Genomic DNA, 17,718 nt, shown 5'->3' on the forward strand with positions numbered 1-17,718 from the left:
CCTACACCATATGACAGATAAGAAGATTATTTGTTAAAGGAAACATCTTTGCACTTTGAGGGGGAAAACAATATGTTTTTCTAATATTTTTCTGTGATGCTTATACTTATTTTTTGTCTATGTCTTTCTGTGTTCAGCCTTGATTAAAATATTGAATACATAACTTTTGTTTGCTTGACGGTCCCAACAACCTTTTTGTTATATGCTGAGGATATCAATTGTTTGGAAATGTTAAAGGGAGAAAGGAATCCAGGAATCCATAAGACTGTGAGGCAGCCATTTTGCTTCAATACATCCCATAATTAACAATTAAGGAGGGAAAGGGTTAAAATGTCTGCCACTCACACTATTGGAGTAGTGGCATTGTACAATTTATTGCCTCTCTAATTAGATTAATATGATGTTTTCTAACCTGAAGTTATAGATTGGTTTCATTGCATTTGGATATTTAGGTATTTTTCTAGGCATTTCATCTTATTATATAGTACTACATACACTTATAAGTTTGAAGAGTATCTTTAGTCTATTACACAGATTGGAATTTTGTTTTAGTTTCATACAAAGCACCGACAACTTGTTGAACACTGTTGACAAAATGTCACCATTTTACTTAGCATAAGCTGCACAGAATGTTCATGAATGTGTTATATATTTAGAAGTGTGTTGAAGTTTTACTTTCTTAATATGTGAGCTATGTTTTTCAACTGCTGTGCTTTAATTGAATCTTATGGGCATTGGATTTGGCTGGATCTTGAATTTTGAGGCAAAATGGGAAAATTTGGAATGGAATTCATTTCTCAGGGTGGAGCAGATGGTTTATAAACTTGCTTCATTCTAATTCTGGCCTTCAACAAAGCTTTAATACAAGTCTCCAAGGTATTAATATATAATTTGGCTGAACTGACTCTAACCAATCGCAAAATTCAGAATTACACTCTGGCTTTGTTCATGAGAGACCTGCCATATGTTTCCATTCTGTCAGGCCAAGATACCTGTGTGTGACTTCCTTTGTGCAGAAAGGAATCCAGCTTTATGTCTCTGTATTTTCAAAGTTGAGAGGGATATTATTTTCCTCAAGTCTCGCATTGCTTTCAATAAAAATTGGCAAGTTTCATTTCCTAGTAAATCTTTAGGTTATCTAATTTTGTCACATTCTACTGAAAAATAAACACAAACATTAAGTATCATTTTACCATGTTTGGTTATGGGAGGATAAAATCCCCTTTTTTCTAATTTTCACTGAAGATCTAGGTATCAAGTCAGATTCAGGCTACTTCTGAAGTTCTTAGCTTAAAGTAGATTGAATGATGTCTGAATATCACTATCAAGGAAGCTTGAAGAAATGGTCATTTTGCTCCAGTCCAAACTGATTTGATCCATATATATGAACAGAAACATAGCTATATAATGGGTTCTTATCAAATATTTTGAGACGACCTTGGCTCCAAAGTGGGAGGGAAACACTAACAGTTTAAAATTGTGCAGTTTTAACTGCTTTTGGATAAACCACTGAAATGTTGCTGAATTTGGCACTTTGAGTATATAAAATCAAGGGTGGGCTTCAAAAAGTTTAGCACGGGGCTCTCTGCCAGGTTGCTGGGTGGGCGTGGCCATGGTGAATGTGGCCTAGTTGGCCTCCTGCACCATGGTGGGAGGCATTTTTGGCCTCCACGGGCTCTGGAGGCTTTCCTCGAGCATCCGGGAGGGCGAAAATGGTCTCCCCAGGCTCCGGAGGCATCTGGAGGCTGGAAATGGGCACATTTCTGCCCCCCCAAACTTCTGGTAGGCTTATTTTTCTCCCTTCTTGAGCCTCCGTGCATGCCCTGCACTTACCTGCATCCAAAACGGGCCACGTGGGGACTCCTGGGAAGGGCGGTCAGAGTGGGTGGGGCCAGCCAGGAATGGGATTTGGGGGTTCTCTGAACTGCACAGAATCTTAGCTAGAGGTTCTCCTGAACCCCTGCGAACCCCCAGCAGCCCACTCCTGTATAAAACATATTGTGATCTTCATTTCTGAATATGAATTGAAACTAGCTACGATTTGACTTCAGTATAACTGTAAATCAGAAAAATCCACGCCGCCATGATTGCATATTTTAACTTTATAGTAAGAATATGTAACAATGTGGTGCTTGAATAATTAGATATTGGTGAAAATGCCATTATATTCCCTTCTTCCAAAATTTCATAATTCCATAATACACAGTGAGGTGCTGTTGGCTTTAAAACAAAAGCTTCTTTTTAAAGCAATGAATATAATTTTTTAAATATTTGTCTTATATAAAGAGGAACTCAATACAGTTTATTAACTGCATTCAATAATATAGCCTATCACACTGTTGTTCTGAAATAGTATGTTAATTTGAAATTTGCATTAAATTTGACAGTACAGCCCTGTTATATATTAACTTTGGAAATGTTGCTCTTTATACTACTAATAATCAAATCAAATTAAATCACATCCTTATTGTGATGATAGATGGTTGAGTTTCAGGTTTCAGCCACAGCATCAATAAGTCCCATGGAGCAAAATAGACATATGTACTCATTCAGTGTTAATCACTCCCCGTCATCCCAGGCAGCCCAGATTAGGTCAGCAGTGGGTTTAATTAAGAAAAGCATAGACTTCTCAGCAAAAGCCTACCCTGTATCATCCATATATTCATACAGAAGATGGGGAGGCATTAATCTTGTTCCTCTTAAATGGAGAAAGTCTTTATGCAAGATGAATTGGCAGTCCGTTGCCCTTACTTTACATTCAATGGAAAGACTCCTATACTGTGATTTCCCTGTTTAAAGGAAAGACAGACTAGCAGGGATTGCCTTTATTTTCCCTAAGTGAGGCAGCACAGGTGAGGACATGCAGCAGGCAAGCCAGCTGAAGCTACTGTTCCAGGAAGAGAGGGAGTTATTGCTCCTTGTGCCATAACGCAGAAAGTCCTCTGCAACATATAGCACAAAGCAGAGTTCTGTTTCCCTTCTTTGTCCCTACAAGTAAAATATCCTTGCTGTTATTCAAAGATTTTAATTTGATTATGTTTGCCTCTTTTCAATATAACAAATTTTAAGGTGATATTAAATAAAACACATAGTCATAAAAATACAATAAAACACTGCAGGATGACAAAACAATTCAGCAATATAAAAGCAGCCATAAAATAAATGAGATAACTATGCAAAAAGAAAATGAAACGTCTGTGCCAGAACATTAAAGCTGATGAAAATCAACTATGTACATTTTTTGGTAAGCTGAGCACCATGACAAAAAGACAAAAGACAAAAAAACAAAACACCTGATTCTCAGTCATTCATGAGATAGTGGGACCTCTTGCATTAAGCTTCTGAAGAATGCTGTAACAGAAGGACAGGGAAACCTTTAGCTCCACAAATATTTTAGACCACAGTTCCAACCTTTGGCCATGCTAGCTGGAATTGAGTGGTCATTGATTCCTTCATCTATCTTATAGTTAATCAGTTCTTCTAGAGCAGGAGTGTCAAACTTGTGTAGTCACAGTGTCATCACGTGACGTATCGTCACTTTTCACCCCTTCACTAAACCAGACATGGGCATGGCCAGTGCTTGATGCATCCAACCCATGGGCCGTGAGTTTTACATCCTTTTCTAGAGACACATATCCTTCAATACTTCTGTGGTTTAAAAAGTGAACATCAATATTTAAACTGGGTTTACAAGCAAAATTCTCACTGGAGGCACAAGTGACCAGGCTCAAATTATCCCATTTAAGGCATATTATGAAAATTCCCAGGTCTCTTGTGAAGGCTATAATGTTGGGAATGATGGAAGGAAAGTGAAGAAGAGGAAGACCATTAGAAGAAGGGTGGACTCAGTTTACTCTGTTGGAAAGTCTGAAAGACAAAGTTAGCTTGTCATGGAGGAAATAATTGCTAAGAGTTAATAGAAATTTAAAGGCACATTATCAAATTGATAGATAGGAAGGCACTACTTAAAATATATTTATTTATTATGAGCTTAGAGAAATGAAAGAAAGAGATTAGTAAAGACAAGAGGCAAGAGGGAGAGAGAGAGAAGAGGAGAAAGAGTTGGAATAATATTAAGGAAAGTGGGGTAAGAAACAAAAACTTGTCAGAGGACAAGTGAGAGGATGAAACATGAGGGGAAGGCAAGAGGAAGCAAGAAAGCAATGACAGTCTGTGAAAAAGGAAAATAAGCAGGTAACTTAAAGGAATGGGTAGGAAAGCCCAGATGAGGACTGGATAGCATAGGAGCACAAGAGCTTAGTGTGTGGACTGGTCCCAATCAAGTGCTTGTCCAAATTAGTCAGTTAAAAATATATAGAGTACATGACAAGATATACTGTATTTTTCGCTCCATAAGACACACTCCTCACCACCCAAAAGTGGGTGGAAATGTATGTACATCTTATGGAGTGAATATTGTGTCACAGGCGGGTCTGCGGTGGTGGAATCCTTTTGCAGTGCTGAACCCTGCCTCTTCTGTCTCTTTTTCACAGTGCAGGAGTCAATAGGCAGAGCTGGAACATGAGAGGACACCTATCTGTGGTCCTCTCAGACTCCGCCTCTCAGGCTCTGCCTGATATTTTCCTAGGTGCATCTTATGGTCAGGTGCATCTTATGGTGTGAAAAATATGGTATCTTCTTCCAAACTTTCCTCTTTTACAGAGAAATTAAGCAGTTACTCACCATAATACTTAACATAGTTGAATTGATGTGTAGGATTCGGAAGTTCAATTCTGAATTGTTAATTCCAGTTCAGTTGTAAAACTTATGTGGTGGTGACTACTATAGGGCTGTGTTATTTCAACTCTTTATGTTCTGTGAAGTAACAGGAAAGATTATCGATAATACAGTTTATGGTTTACAACATGAGTTTATTTAATTTCAATAAATTGAGTCTCTCATGTGGGTGGGATTCAGTGGAGGTTTATTGTATTCCCATTTAGCAAAGCCCTAAATTTGAACAGAGGCATCCATAATGACTACAGTTGAAGATGACATAGTAGAGTACTTTGGAATGGACCACAGTGGCTAAACCCAGGAGATTATCAAACCATGAGTCAAGCACACTAGGTTAAAACTCTGGGAGGTAAGCTGTTGTTTCTTAGGATAAACACATCAGTTATATCAACAAACTTCTAGTCAGAGAAGCACAGAGCAAGAAAGTCCATTAAATCATGGGAAGAAAGGGAGAAAAGCTACCAGAATTAAACTACAATAGGCCTAAAGAGCCAGTTGTGCTTTCATGTTGACAGAACCAACAATTTTAATCTATCTAGTATGCAATGCAAATTCCTACCTAGTTGTGCTGTTTCATATGTCAGAGGATTTTAATCCAAGTATAAACCTTGAAGAAAAGGCAAGCTATGCCTAATCGAGTGGCTTGGAAATTTTGGGAAAGTCTTACCAGTGAGATTCGCGGAAGTAGACTGTTATACAACATTCTATATTGTAGTCAGGATATGGAGCAGGTTTTAAATGAATTATATGAATTATGATATGAATTATGATACAATATAATAATGAATTATATTGCAGAGTATTATTTAAAAATATGTGTATTTTTAAGAGAGAGAATCAATCAATCGATCAGAGAGTTTTATATCTATATTGTCTGAGTAGAGTAGTAAGAAGATAATCTATGAAAATTTTCAAGAAGAGTTCATTCTGTATTCTTTTATTCTTTAGGTAATGCAGCAGTCTACAACCTTTCTCGCTTGGCGGCCCAGCGAGGGTAGAGCAGGAATGGTTCCGTGTGTGTGGCAGATGTGCACGTGAGCGGAGCTGCATATGCATTTTCTCGCTGCTTGTGCGGCCCTGTTCCAAGCAGGTCGTGACCTGGTAGTGGGCTGCAACCCAGAGGCTGGGGACCTTTGTTATGAAGTATTATATTTATAATTACACAATTTACCCATACTCATTATTTGATTATTTTGATCAAAGAATATATATTACAGTGGCATAACTGTTTGAAATAATCAAGGATAAATAGCACACTATTTTGGGTAATAATAACAACAACAACAATGACAACAATAATGAAAAGAAATAGTCATATTTTTATTTAAAGCACAACCTCAAAATATCTGTGCCTATTCCTGAAGGCAACTCTATTACTTTCATAATTGCCTACAATCTACCAACACTTATCACTGCTTTAAAATCTTTGGAAAAATGTTTTCCCCACCTCCTGTTCAGCTCTGCATTGGGAAGGTTCTTATTGAAGACGCTGAGTCCCACCATACTTCCTGCCTTGGGAAAGTGGTTTGCAAAACCCCTTACAGTGAGATCAATGGATGTAGAATACTAACAATCAATCAGCAATGTCCGACAATGGCTAGCAAATCAATAGAGGGTGGTAGGATTGAGCTCAAAACAAAATTGGCTTAATATTCAAATTACATTTGGCCATATGTCCTCTGAAATTAAACAGCCTGCTATTTGTATTCATGTATCTGTCTTCGAAATGCCTGAAAGTTGAAAGCTTTTGAATATAATGCCAAACTCTACATCTGGGCATCTCCAAAAGGATGTTAACATTGGCCTGTTAGATTACTATGTTTTTGTAATCACTGATGCCTGGAAGCAGCTGACTCACACAAAAAGAGAAGCCAGCTACCTTAATGAATGACTCTTCTAGGAGGTGAAAAAGTTATTTACCATAGCCAGTGTCACCTGCAGAGGAAAAAGACCGAAGCTGCAACACCATCACTACTTATAAGCAGAACTTATTAGTGGCAGTCTGTCTTTATTCTGGTAGCCACAGTGCTGGAAAGTTTTGGAAAAGTAGTTAACTTTATTCTTCATTTCTTTTTTACTGCCTTCCTTGCTCCCTTATTTCTAACTTTCTTTTTCTTTCCCAGTATTATATTTCTATATATAATATTTAATTTGTAACAGTTTGTAACAGTCCAGTCAAATGCATAGAAAATTCTAATGTATATATTTTATTTTCACTACCAAATTTCTGAACTTTCTGGGGCTTTCAAATTTTTGCAACCTATTTTTCAGAAATCAAAATCAATTTTTCATTACATCATATGGATAGTGAGTAAACATTATATCAGGATAATATAGATTTCTCAGTATACTATGTAACACATAATTCTAGTAATTCAAAATTCCATTATCTGAGGAAAATCTTGGATGGCAGAAAAAAAAAAAAAACCCGTCAGACACTACACTCTTTAGGGGAAGAAACATTGCAATCCAGAAAACATGCGTGTCTCCTAGTATCAATGAGAGACAAAGTATGGATCCTTTTTGGATTTGGATTTGGGATTTGGCAAAAAGGGTTAAGAAGCACAGCTAGTTCTTTATCCTTGCAGATTCTTTATGATCCAATAAAATGCCTTCCAAAAACTGGCTTTGAAATACTGTACTGCCTTCACATTCCAGTGTATCTATCTGCAACTGAACAGAAGTTTTATATAGCTGTTAAATCTCTCTTCACTAGTCTTGCATCTTCAGGAACTTTGTTGAAACTTTTTTTTAAATACCTTCCATAAAGAAAAACCCAATATTTCCCAATATTCACTCATTATATTTTCATAATTTCCACCCATTAATTCTAGTGTTGCTTCCTGCAGCAATGACCAACAACTAAATAATGCTAATATATTGCTTCCATTTTAGAAATGATTAGAAATGTCAAAATCAGCATAAAACTTTGTGTAAAAAGAATGAGAAGTATTTATGACTAAGTAACTGGTCTGTAGTTCCCACAAGTGTCTATTCACCTAACCACAAGATTAATTTGTCTTCTGTTCGATCATGCAGGTTTATTATTGTTACGCCGATATTTCAATATTTCAACGTTCATTTTTAATTTTTTTCTTGACATTTTAAATGTCAGAAAGTTATTGTATTTTATTTTGTATCTGCATATTTTACTTGTAAAGGTCTAAGGTATGTTTCAAATTATCATGTAATCCCAATGAATAGAAGGATGGAGCAGTAGCTTTTCTAATGGATGAATGAAGATTTCTTTCCTGCCCCCAGCAGCATCAATAGATTTTGGAAGGGGAGGCACAGTGTTTATAAAAATATGTACTGAATTCAGAGACTGTATGTGCACATCTTTTGTGTTCTTATGACCTAACCATATATATATATATTAAAAACTCAATCTTCTGAAAATGGAATAACATCAGTTCAGCTTTTCAGGTCTCCTGAAAAAAAGCAGAGGTTATTCCCCCAGTTTCTGATAAACTCTCCAGCTGGCAAGTCTTTCATCCTTATACTTATTCTGACTAATGTTCTGATTCCTCAACCTTTCTATACCTCATATTACCAATTTATCTTCCTTGTCTCATCTCTAGGTGACTTGCCTGCTGTGGAGATCTTTGATCTATATACAGCTCTTCATTTCATTCTTTCCCAACTGGCTAGAATTTAAACAAAGGCAGGATTTCCACATTATAAATCCACTCTCAGTACAGACACTGACACATTTTTCTTTGTGTTTCCACATTAGCTGCCTATCTCCGTCCTGAGGATATTTTTCTAACCCGCTCTTCTGCCTCGCATTTTTGTTATCTAAGATAAGTGGGTTTAGAGATAAAGTAGGAATCACCGATCAGGCCCAGAATTCATTATTTTACTGAGCTTTGCCATGTCCTGTTTCTAGCGATTTTTTTTTCATGACTCGTTCAGCTTATTATTTGACACTGTTAATTAATTAATTCACTGAGCTGACAAAGTACACAAAGCCTTCTTTCTTAAAGGGGAAGCAGACCTCATTAATTTGTTAAATCTTTCCTTTGATTCTTTAACTCCTGCTAATGTTAGATCAGAAATTAATCTAGTCTATATAGCTTCAGTGACACCCAAGTCGATCACATTGGGATGAAATAATTATGCCGTTTCTTTAGTTCTTCATCTCCCATCCCTCAGTGCTAGTTACAGTATATAAATGCAGTTGTATGTGGTCAAGATGACAAATATGCTTTTGGGAATAAAGAAAATCTGATACAAATGTATACACGCTGCTTTTCCACTAGAGCTGCTACTAAAAGTAAGTTTCCTCACTAGGCACAAATCATGCCGGGATTTGCTTAATTATTAGTGTTCAATTCTCTTATAGGTGTCTGTGGAAGGACATCAAGAGTCAAGACATGTTCAGAGATCCTAGCAGATGTCTATGAAGCAAAGCTGAATAACAGCTTTGGATAGCGAGATGAGTAACATATCAATTTAATTAATTAAATAAGTAAATAATTGCTGAAGAAGTCAGGTTTCTTTATTAGCATTATATGATTGATCTTTCTACACAATGTTGTTCCTTTAAAATGGAGATTGATATAGTCAGAAATGTAAAGCACTTTATAAAATATAAATGTTATAGAACTAATACGTTTTTTCCACTTATTATTTGACACACATTATAGTTTACTTTCCCATTACTTTAAATGAATTATTCACATTTCTATTCATTTTTATGACTGTGACTTTGAAACTCTTAACAACCCTGTCATATTTATCTTGTTCATTTTTTTTGTACACTTTTTAAAAAAATATTTTCATTGTTATACAACTGCTACTAATTCATTTAAAGCTTTTATAAAATCATGTGCACTTAGAAAATAATGTCAGTATTCTGTTTATCCATCTTGTCATTTGATAAGAAACTATGGGTTGTTTATCTGATTTTTAAGGCTAAACATGTTTTCAAATTAATAATAATGTTGCACATATGTTTTGAATGAAACTTTTTAAACTTTCATCCTACAGGAAGAAAAAAGTTTCTTGAGTGTGCGTTAAATATATCTCCCAGTTTGTGAAGTACAAGCAATAGCATGTTGATGTGCAAGGCTGACTGTAGATTAGAAATCCCAGTTTACATAAAAAAGCATGAACATGCTTTTATCCCAAGAGCATCCTTGGAATAAATGGCCTTTGGTTTGCTTTTGTGATATATTGGCCAAAATGACAGGTGTTGCCTTTATCTAACTGCATGTATCCATATAGTTGGTAATCTATATCTTTTCTGCATTATCTCAGTATTTTTAATTGATTACCATGGGAATAGAGGACTGTGACTTGGCATGTGGAAGGATGAAATGGCAAAGAGCATAAAATAATAAATGAAATGAAAGAAAAAAAGAAGGGGGATATGTTATATATCCATAAAACTAAATGAAAGGAAAATATGTAGTAATTTGAATGAAGGTGATCTGATATCATGCATGGAATGAAAGTTTAGATTTAAAAAAATAGCACCACAGGGCCTTGGTCTACCTCACCTCCTTAAAGTGGCGGTGTGTGTGTGTGTGTATGTACTAACAGACTGAAATGATCAAACTTGCTGAGTTGACTCCAATGGGATAATGTGGAATTGATGAAGTTGGATTCATCAAAGTTGATGTCAGAAGCCAGTCTGTCAAGCCTTCTGTCTTTTAACTGTGATTGCATTGGACAACATTTCACAACTTTTGTGCTGATTACAGTAGATCAATCTCTCAGTACAAAAATCATAATTTCAGATTGAGGTCAATCGAAGCATCAACTGATGATGTTTGGGGAGAAGTAGAGCCTTGGTAGTACAGGGGTTTAAGGCACCCTGTTATTAAGCTTATTAAGACCAGCTGCCTGCAATTACTGCAGGGTTCGAATCTCGCCAAGGCTCAAGGTTGACTCAGCCTTCCATCCTTTCTAAGGTAGGTGAAATGAGGACCCAGTTTGTGGGGGCAATAAGCTGACTGTATAAATATACAAAAGGATGAAGGCTATTGCTGAGCACATTGTAAGCCGCCCTGAGTCTTCGGAGAAGGGCGGCATATAAATCAAATTTTAAAAAAAAAGTGATTAAGCATTAAGTATAGCAGAGCAGATTAGCTCAAGAGAACATGTGTAGTAATCTTGACCTCAGTATGTTGGCAGTTGCAAAGGTTTTCTTGAACAGGAATGTTGTTGAATCTTCCCTCTATTTTTTGAAGGTTGAGTATCACTTCTCACCAAGAGGACATTTTTCTATAAAACATAAAAGTTGCTGTAGAAGTAGAAGTATTTTGGAGAGGCATAAATACTGTAAATAAAAGCATAGTAGTAATATGACTCTTTTGTAGGTCTGAGTCATAACTTTTTCTAATCACAGCATGAGTAAAGCATGGAGTGAGACACTAAAGTAAATTAAATCTGCAAATCTTGTTTCTTCCAAAAGGTGATATATCTTTCAGCCAGAGTACATTTCAGCCTGTATTTCAATTGATAGAGTGATACTAGCCTATGTTGAGGCATAGCATAGTTCTAGCTAGACAAATGCATTTCAAACATTCATTTAAAATACCTTTAAACATTCTTGATAACTTATCTGATGTTAAATACCAATTTTACAAAAAAATTCTTCAAAATTATAATTTAATGTAAATTTTAAACCTTTCATCCTTTCAAGCCTTACATTGTATCCAAAGTTCCTTGCCGATTGAATAATACAATGCTTTACATTCACTGTCTGCCTTTCTTTTCTTGTATCATTGAATGAGGTAAACTAGCCACACAATACTTATCAAGGCTGTAACCCACCTTCCAGTTGTTCTAAATATAAATATAAACAATGACTTAATGATCTGATTTTACTAAAAGTAATATTACTCTGGCTGATGATTTATATTGGATAATTATTATTTCTTAATTCTGACTCTATAAAAGAAATTTTCAAGTGTTCAGCAGTAACACTATTAAGTGTTAATTTTGGCCACAATGCAGAAGATAATTCTTTTTTCTCTAAACAAAGTAACCCTGCTTGTTGCCAGCCACAGATTTATTGGTATATGGATTACACATATTAAACAGCCATCAAGCTAGAGAGGTTCCATCACCATCTGCCTAGAAGCTAACATCATTAAGGGACAGACTGCATATATCTTCTTGACTGATGTGTTGATCTTTCTCACTCCATTGACTAATGAATTGACATTGGTGGTGTTTTCCGGTATTAGTGTGCATTTGGCTAATTTATAAGAAAGCTTTAAATGCTTGAATGCTGATGAATCCTAAACTACCATGGTAGAGATCTAATCTTTGGCTTGCTCTGGAAGCTGTGTGAACCCAGACAGTAAAGCCAATTTTGTCTGCTAGTTCTTATCCTTTCTAGGAAATAAAAATGAAGTCTGACTTCTCTGGAATGCATTTGAATTTCTGCAAGGCAGGATAATAGAGTCTGACCAGAATCCAGAACAAACAGATTTTAAACTTTTTTTCCCTTAACAATAATTCTGAAATAGTAAGGTGAAAAATACTGCTAGGGTGCAAGAGCAAGATTCCTTTCTCATTTTTGACCTCATTTTTCCTCACTAGTACTATAATGATTTCAAGTTAGAAATCATTATATTAAATGTCACCTCCTGTTACTAAGTGGGAGATAGGATATGAATCCAGACAAGTACTATATTCTTTATTTCTTTGCTGTCATCTGGTGGTTTTTCTGATTTTTGCAAGTAAGACCTGATAAAATAAGAATGCTGGATCAGGGATGGAGGAAATCATGGCTGGTTTTAGATTGGAAACAGATATTCGCACCATCCTATGACTTTTGGTTGCTTGATAATCTTCAGAATGTTATATCATAGCATTTCTTCACTACTGTAGAAAGTGGAAGGGTTGACAACATATGAGTTAAAATGAATTAAATAGCCAAGGAGCTATTTGTTTAAACTTTTGCATACCTTATCAAAATGGTAACACATATAGGCTTAGTTAGGACCCAATGGGCCTGCTTAGCCTAAATGGTACCTGAGCAGCAGATAGAACCCCCTTCCACTATCCATCAATACTAAAGGGCATAGAATATACAAGAACTCAGCACTTCTTGAGGTCAACTATCTGTTCTCCTGGATGTTTCAAAGTTCATATATACAAAGGCTATGAAATGTATAAATTACATGTTCAATCCAGAAGTTACAAAGGAGGATCCTTCAAAACTGCTGTAGATTTTGTTCAAAGCTTTCTTTAATCTCATAAAGGATGTTATTTTTCATTAATAATGAATTTCCTCAACATGTTTATAAACCTGTTTTTGTATCTTGATAAAATTATATGGTCTAAAGAATGAAATGTTTTATTGTGAATAAAACATTAGAGCCTTGGTAGCACAGCAGACTAAAGTGCTGTTAAGTAACACCAACTGTCTGCAATTACTGCAAGTTCAAATCTCACCAGGCTCAATGTTGACTCAGCCTTCCATCCTTTCGAGATAGGTAAAATGAGGACCTGGTTTTTGGGGCAATAAGATGACTTTGTATAAAAAGAGAACACTGCTTGGGGGGGTGGGGCGAAAGCCCTACTAAGCAGGTATTTACAAAAGTATGAAGGCTATTGCTTAACGCACTGTAAGCCGCCTTGAGTCTCCGGAGGAGGGCGGCATGTAAATCGAACCAATAAATAAATAAATAAATAAACAAACAAACAAACAAACAAACAAACAAACAAACAAACAAACAAACAAACAAATCATTCCCCCCACCACCCCATTTTTGGAAGTTAAAACAGAGCACGTGCCTAAAATCATGTACCTCTTTGGATAAACGTCTATATATACTTAAAACAATCTTGTTCGTCTGTTTTCATGCACCACAAAGTTATAGTCATGAAAATTAACAGAGACAAAAGAAGAGCAAAAAAGGGACTTACATCCCAAACAAAGTAATTATACTGACTGGAATAAAAATGAGATCATTTTTCATAGCTGTTGGATGTGCATATAGATCGCCTCCAAACATCTTTAATTTATGTGACTGCTGCTGCTACTTTTGTAACAAATAAGCTATTCTGATACTGACCTTCATAGCATTACTGAGGTAATATATTTTACAGGGCTGAAACTGTCTTAAAGAATTGTATTTTCCAGGAGCAGGAAATACGTTATTTTTCTACTTTTATAGGTGATATAGCGATTTTCTTTTATTTTACAACATAAAAACAAATTTAAAATCAATTTGGATACAATCCTAAAGATGGTGCCAATATTTCACTGTGATTGTTCATAGTCACCTTTGTAAAAATAAAACAGTAATAAATATTCCAAATGTATAGGTGACATTTGGGAAATAAGAGTTGGGAAAAAGAACAATTGGATACATAATTATTAATTAGAAGACTCAGGAATTGTTTGCATTGGATAATTGCATAATTATCATTTTATAATTACATTTGAAAACTGGTTTCATTTGTCATACACTGTCAGGCGGAAGGAACCAGGTCCACTCCATGAGTTGTTGAAAGTTACTTCAATATTGTTTCAATGCCTATTTACAAGAATCCTACCAGATTGACTGAGTTGTCTTGGGAATGGTCAGATAAGGCTTCAGGGTCTCTGAGGGAGATAAGACCAGCACTACTTTCTGCTGTGCAAGACCTCTAAGCCCAGTCCTTCTTCACACCTCCCCCATTATAGCTGGAAATTCCACCACATGCACAGAACATTTATATGTATTCAAGCAAAATATTTGTTCTCTACTTTACATATATGTAATTCAACTTTACAGCATTCATGCAGACAGTTCCCATCAAGGTAAGTAGAAGTTTATCAGAAGAGTGATTCAACTCAGGGCATTAACATATATGTTTTTCCTCTCATTTAAATGGAGATGAAAATTATGATTATTTCTGGATAAATGATCAATATCTTTGTGGAAAACATATTTAAAAACTCAGAGTAGAAAACAATAGTTTTAGAATGGTGTTTTTTTTTTTAATTTTTTTGAAAGAAACATTAAGGCAAACTATAAACAAATCAATTTCAGAAAGTCTTATCTATGGACAAATTTTATAATATACATATAAATTGTTTCAACAATTAATTATAATTTAATTTTTAATAACATGAACTGTATTACCAGGTGAAAATAGCTGCAGGGTAAAAAAATTATGACAAGCAAAATCTGTTTTTATATTTTATTGCATTCTTTTTAACTATATACTTTATCATTGCAGCCCAAAGAATAAATGACAATTATAATTGTCTGTTACTAGCCTTATTACAATAAACCATACTAGAAATATGAGAAACAAAATTTAAATAATGTGGGAAGGGACTAATAGAAAAATCAACTCAAGAGGATATTAAGGAAAATTATGACTGCAAATCCTGAAATACTTTTAAGTAGAAAATATTATTGGTAGATTTTCCAGTCCCTAGGGCATATTCACTGAAAAAAACCAAGCCTTTTTTGAGACCAAATAGTCTTCTAAGGAAGCACTAGGCGAGCACCCTGAAACAGGAGTAGAAATCAATAGGAAACTTGCTTTTAAAATGGGAATGGTTTAACTAAAGATAGTTGAAATTTTGGCTGCCAAATTCTACTCCAACTAAGGGTTCTGCATTGGCTTCAAGGACAGAGCAAATGAATTATAATGCATTTTACTAACCGAACTGGGACATTACCAGAGCAAGGAAATGAAATTTATCAGTCATCTGAAGTAAGAGAGTGCAACTAGGCATCTACGAGCAGGCGGGAGGGTAAGCTCTCAATGTTAGATTATCCCCAGGTGGTGAATCTGTATAACCTATCAAGCATCATTTCCTGAGACTTATGAACCATCTGTTCAAAGTGCCTCCATTAGATCACATCAACTTATTGAACCTTCATCCAACCCATTATTGAATTCAAGGACTATCAAGCACATGCATAATTCCATGTGACTCAAGTGACAAATCTGATTCTCCTTACCCGGGCGAAGAAGTTTACTCAGCTCTAAAGACATGAGGACACCAGGAGGATCCTTTTCTCCCCATTTTTTATGAGCAGTACAATACACAATATCTATTCAAGCCTTTTTTTTTCCTGGTTGCTTTTTTGTTATTTCAATAAATAACAGTTCAAATTAAAAATGTGTCTAATTTGCAGCACTGGTTATAATGTAGTAAATATATAAATAAGAGGAAAAACTGTCAGTTCATGAGATATTGCTCAGCTTTTCTTGTAGGAAAGATGATGAAAACATTATTTTTATCTTTCAATGTATATTTTATACCTGGAATTATTTTATCTCCTTCTTCTTAGTTGTTGCAGTGATAACAACTGTAGTAGTATACTATTAAGCTTACCTTTAACAATTTTACTATTTATTCAGCTCATTCTTTAATTATCCACTTCTCCTATAAGTTTCCATTTCTTAAATTTCATAATGGATTCTCTTAAAGAAATGTTTGTTGAATTTGCTACCTATGACTTGATATTTTAAAGTGATAATTTCTTGGGATAGCTATTAGCTTACAGGGATGAATTGGAGACAAATATTAATTCCCAGTTCTCTGGTACTTGGGTTTTATTTGAAGGAGGCAAACTGATCACCTAACAAACATAATATATCTTTAATTATATTAAATTACCTTTCAGGAGCAGCTCTCCCTTTTGTCAAAGTCCAGTAACTTGCTCTTAGTGATAGATGTGAATGTCGCTGGGCTGTTCTCTACCACCATTTAACTCTCCAAATGAAAACCTGATCAGTTGTGAAGGTATAATTAGATAGTGAAAAATAATTGCCTTAGTCATATCATTATAGGCTTCTTGCCTGTAATCCTCTTGTGATCTATGAACAAATTATTTTATTAGGAAATCATTAGATCTTAATTTGTCTGCAAATACATCAATATTAATTTCTTATACTATGGCACTGCATCCTTAACATAAATTCATATTAATGTGCAATTAGCACTACAATATACAGATTTTGCTAACCTTGAAGCCAGTCCAATAGTGAGCATTTGAATGCCAGAATAATATCATCTTCCATAATATCAAACTATGCTGCCTTAAAAGTAATATTAGTGTGCATAACGAATTGATAATATCAATTACTTCCAGACACATGACAAGATCTCAGTATGGTAAGAATCGTAAGTAGTCATTATATTATCAAAAGCAAAGAAGCATACTTCACTAAAAGCTTTTATTTGCCCTCAAACAGGGGGACTTTGGCCATACTAGCTATGAATTTTAGGAGTAGAATCCTAACACTTTGGGAGAACAGCAGTTTGAGAATTGGTTGGCTAGGAATTTTAGGAAAAGAGGTAAGAAAGGATAAATTGGTGAACCCCCTAATAGCTTTTTCATTGCCCATCCCTGGCATGGAAAATGAATTTCATGACTCAAAGTATGAACCATTTTTTTGCCAATTCAGTTTAATTGGAACATAATTCTATTATATTTCAAGAATTGCTTTTGTCTGGAAACAGCTTTATGATAAAATACAAAATCTGGATGTGTAATTAAATGGCACATTTAATTTAATTTTATTTTATTTCAAACATTTGGCTACAGGAAAGACCTCCCTGTGGTTTGACCGCTTGTAATTTTAAACAGCTAAAGTTCAGTCCAATAAAATGTACATTTAACCTGTTTTGTGATATTAATCCCTAGTGCAACATTTTGAGGGGGAAAAAACTACTTTCCTAAAGCTTTCCTCCAGGAGAAAAAGATTTATATTCTGTTAATATAATGAAACTTTTCAAACAGAATTTAGGTTACATATTGTTTGACCAGTCTAAGGAATTATAAAATGAAATATGGCATTCTGGTTAAAATCAAAGGAATGCAATATGACTTGAAAAGATCAGAGATACATCTTGTGAGATGCTTAAGTTGTAACCAGAACAAAAAGCAGACAAGTCAATTCAGAAGAAAGAAAGAAGTGTTAAACCCACCAGTATAAGAATACAGAATAAATTGACCTAAATCCCCCTATGAAGTATAATGTTGACCCAGCATTCATGGTCTACTC

The sequence above is a fragment of the Pantherophis guttatus genome, chromosome 3 (genome assembly GCF_059756535.1).
Source record: "Pantherophis guttatus breed Tessera chromosome 3, ASM5975653v1, whole genome shotgun sequence".
NCBI classification, from domain to species: domain Eukaryota; kingdom Metazoa; phylum Chordata; class Lepidosauria; order Squamata; family Colubridae; genus Pantherophis; species Pantherophis guttatus.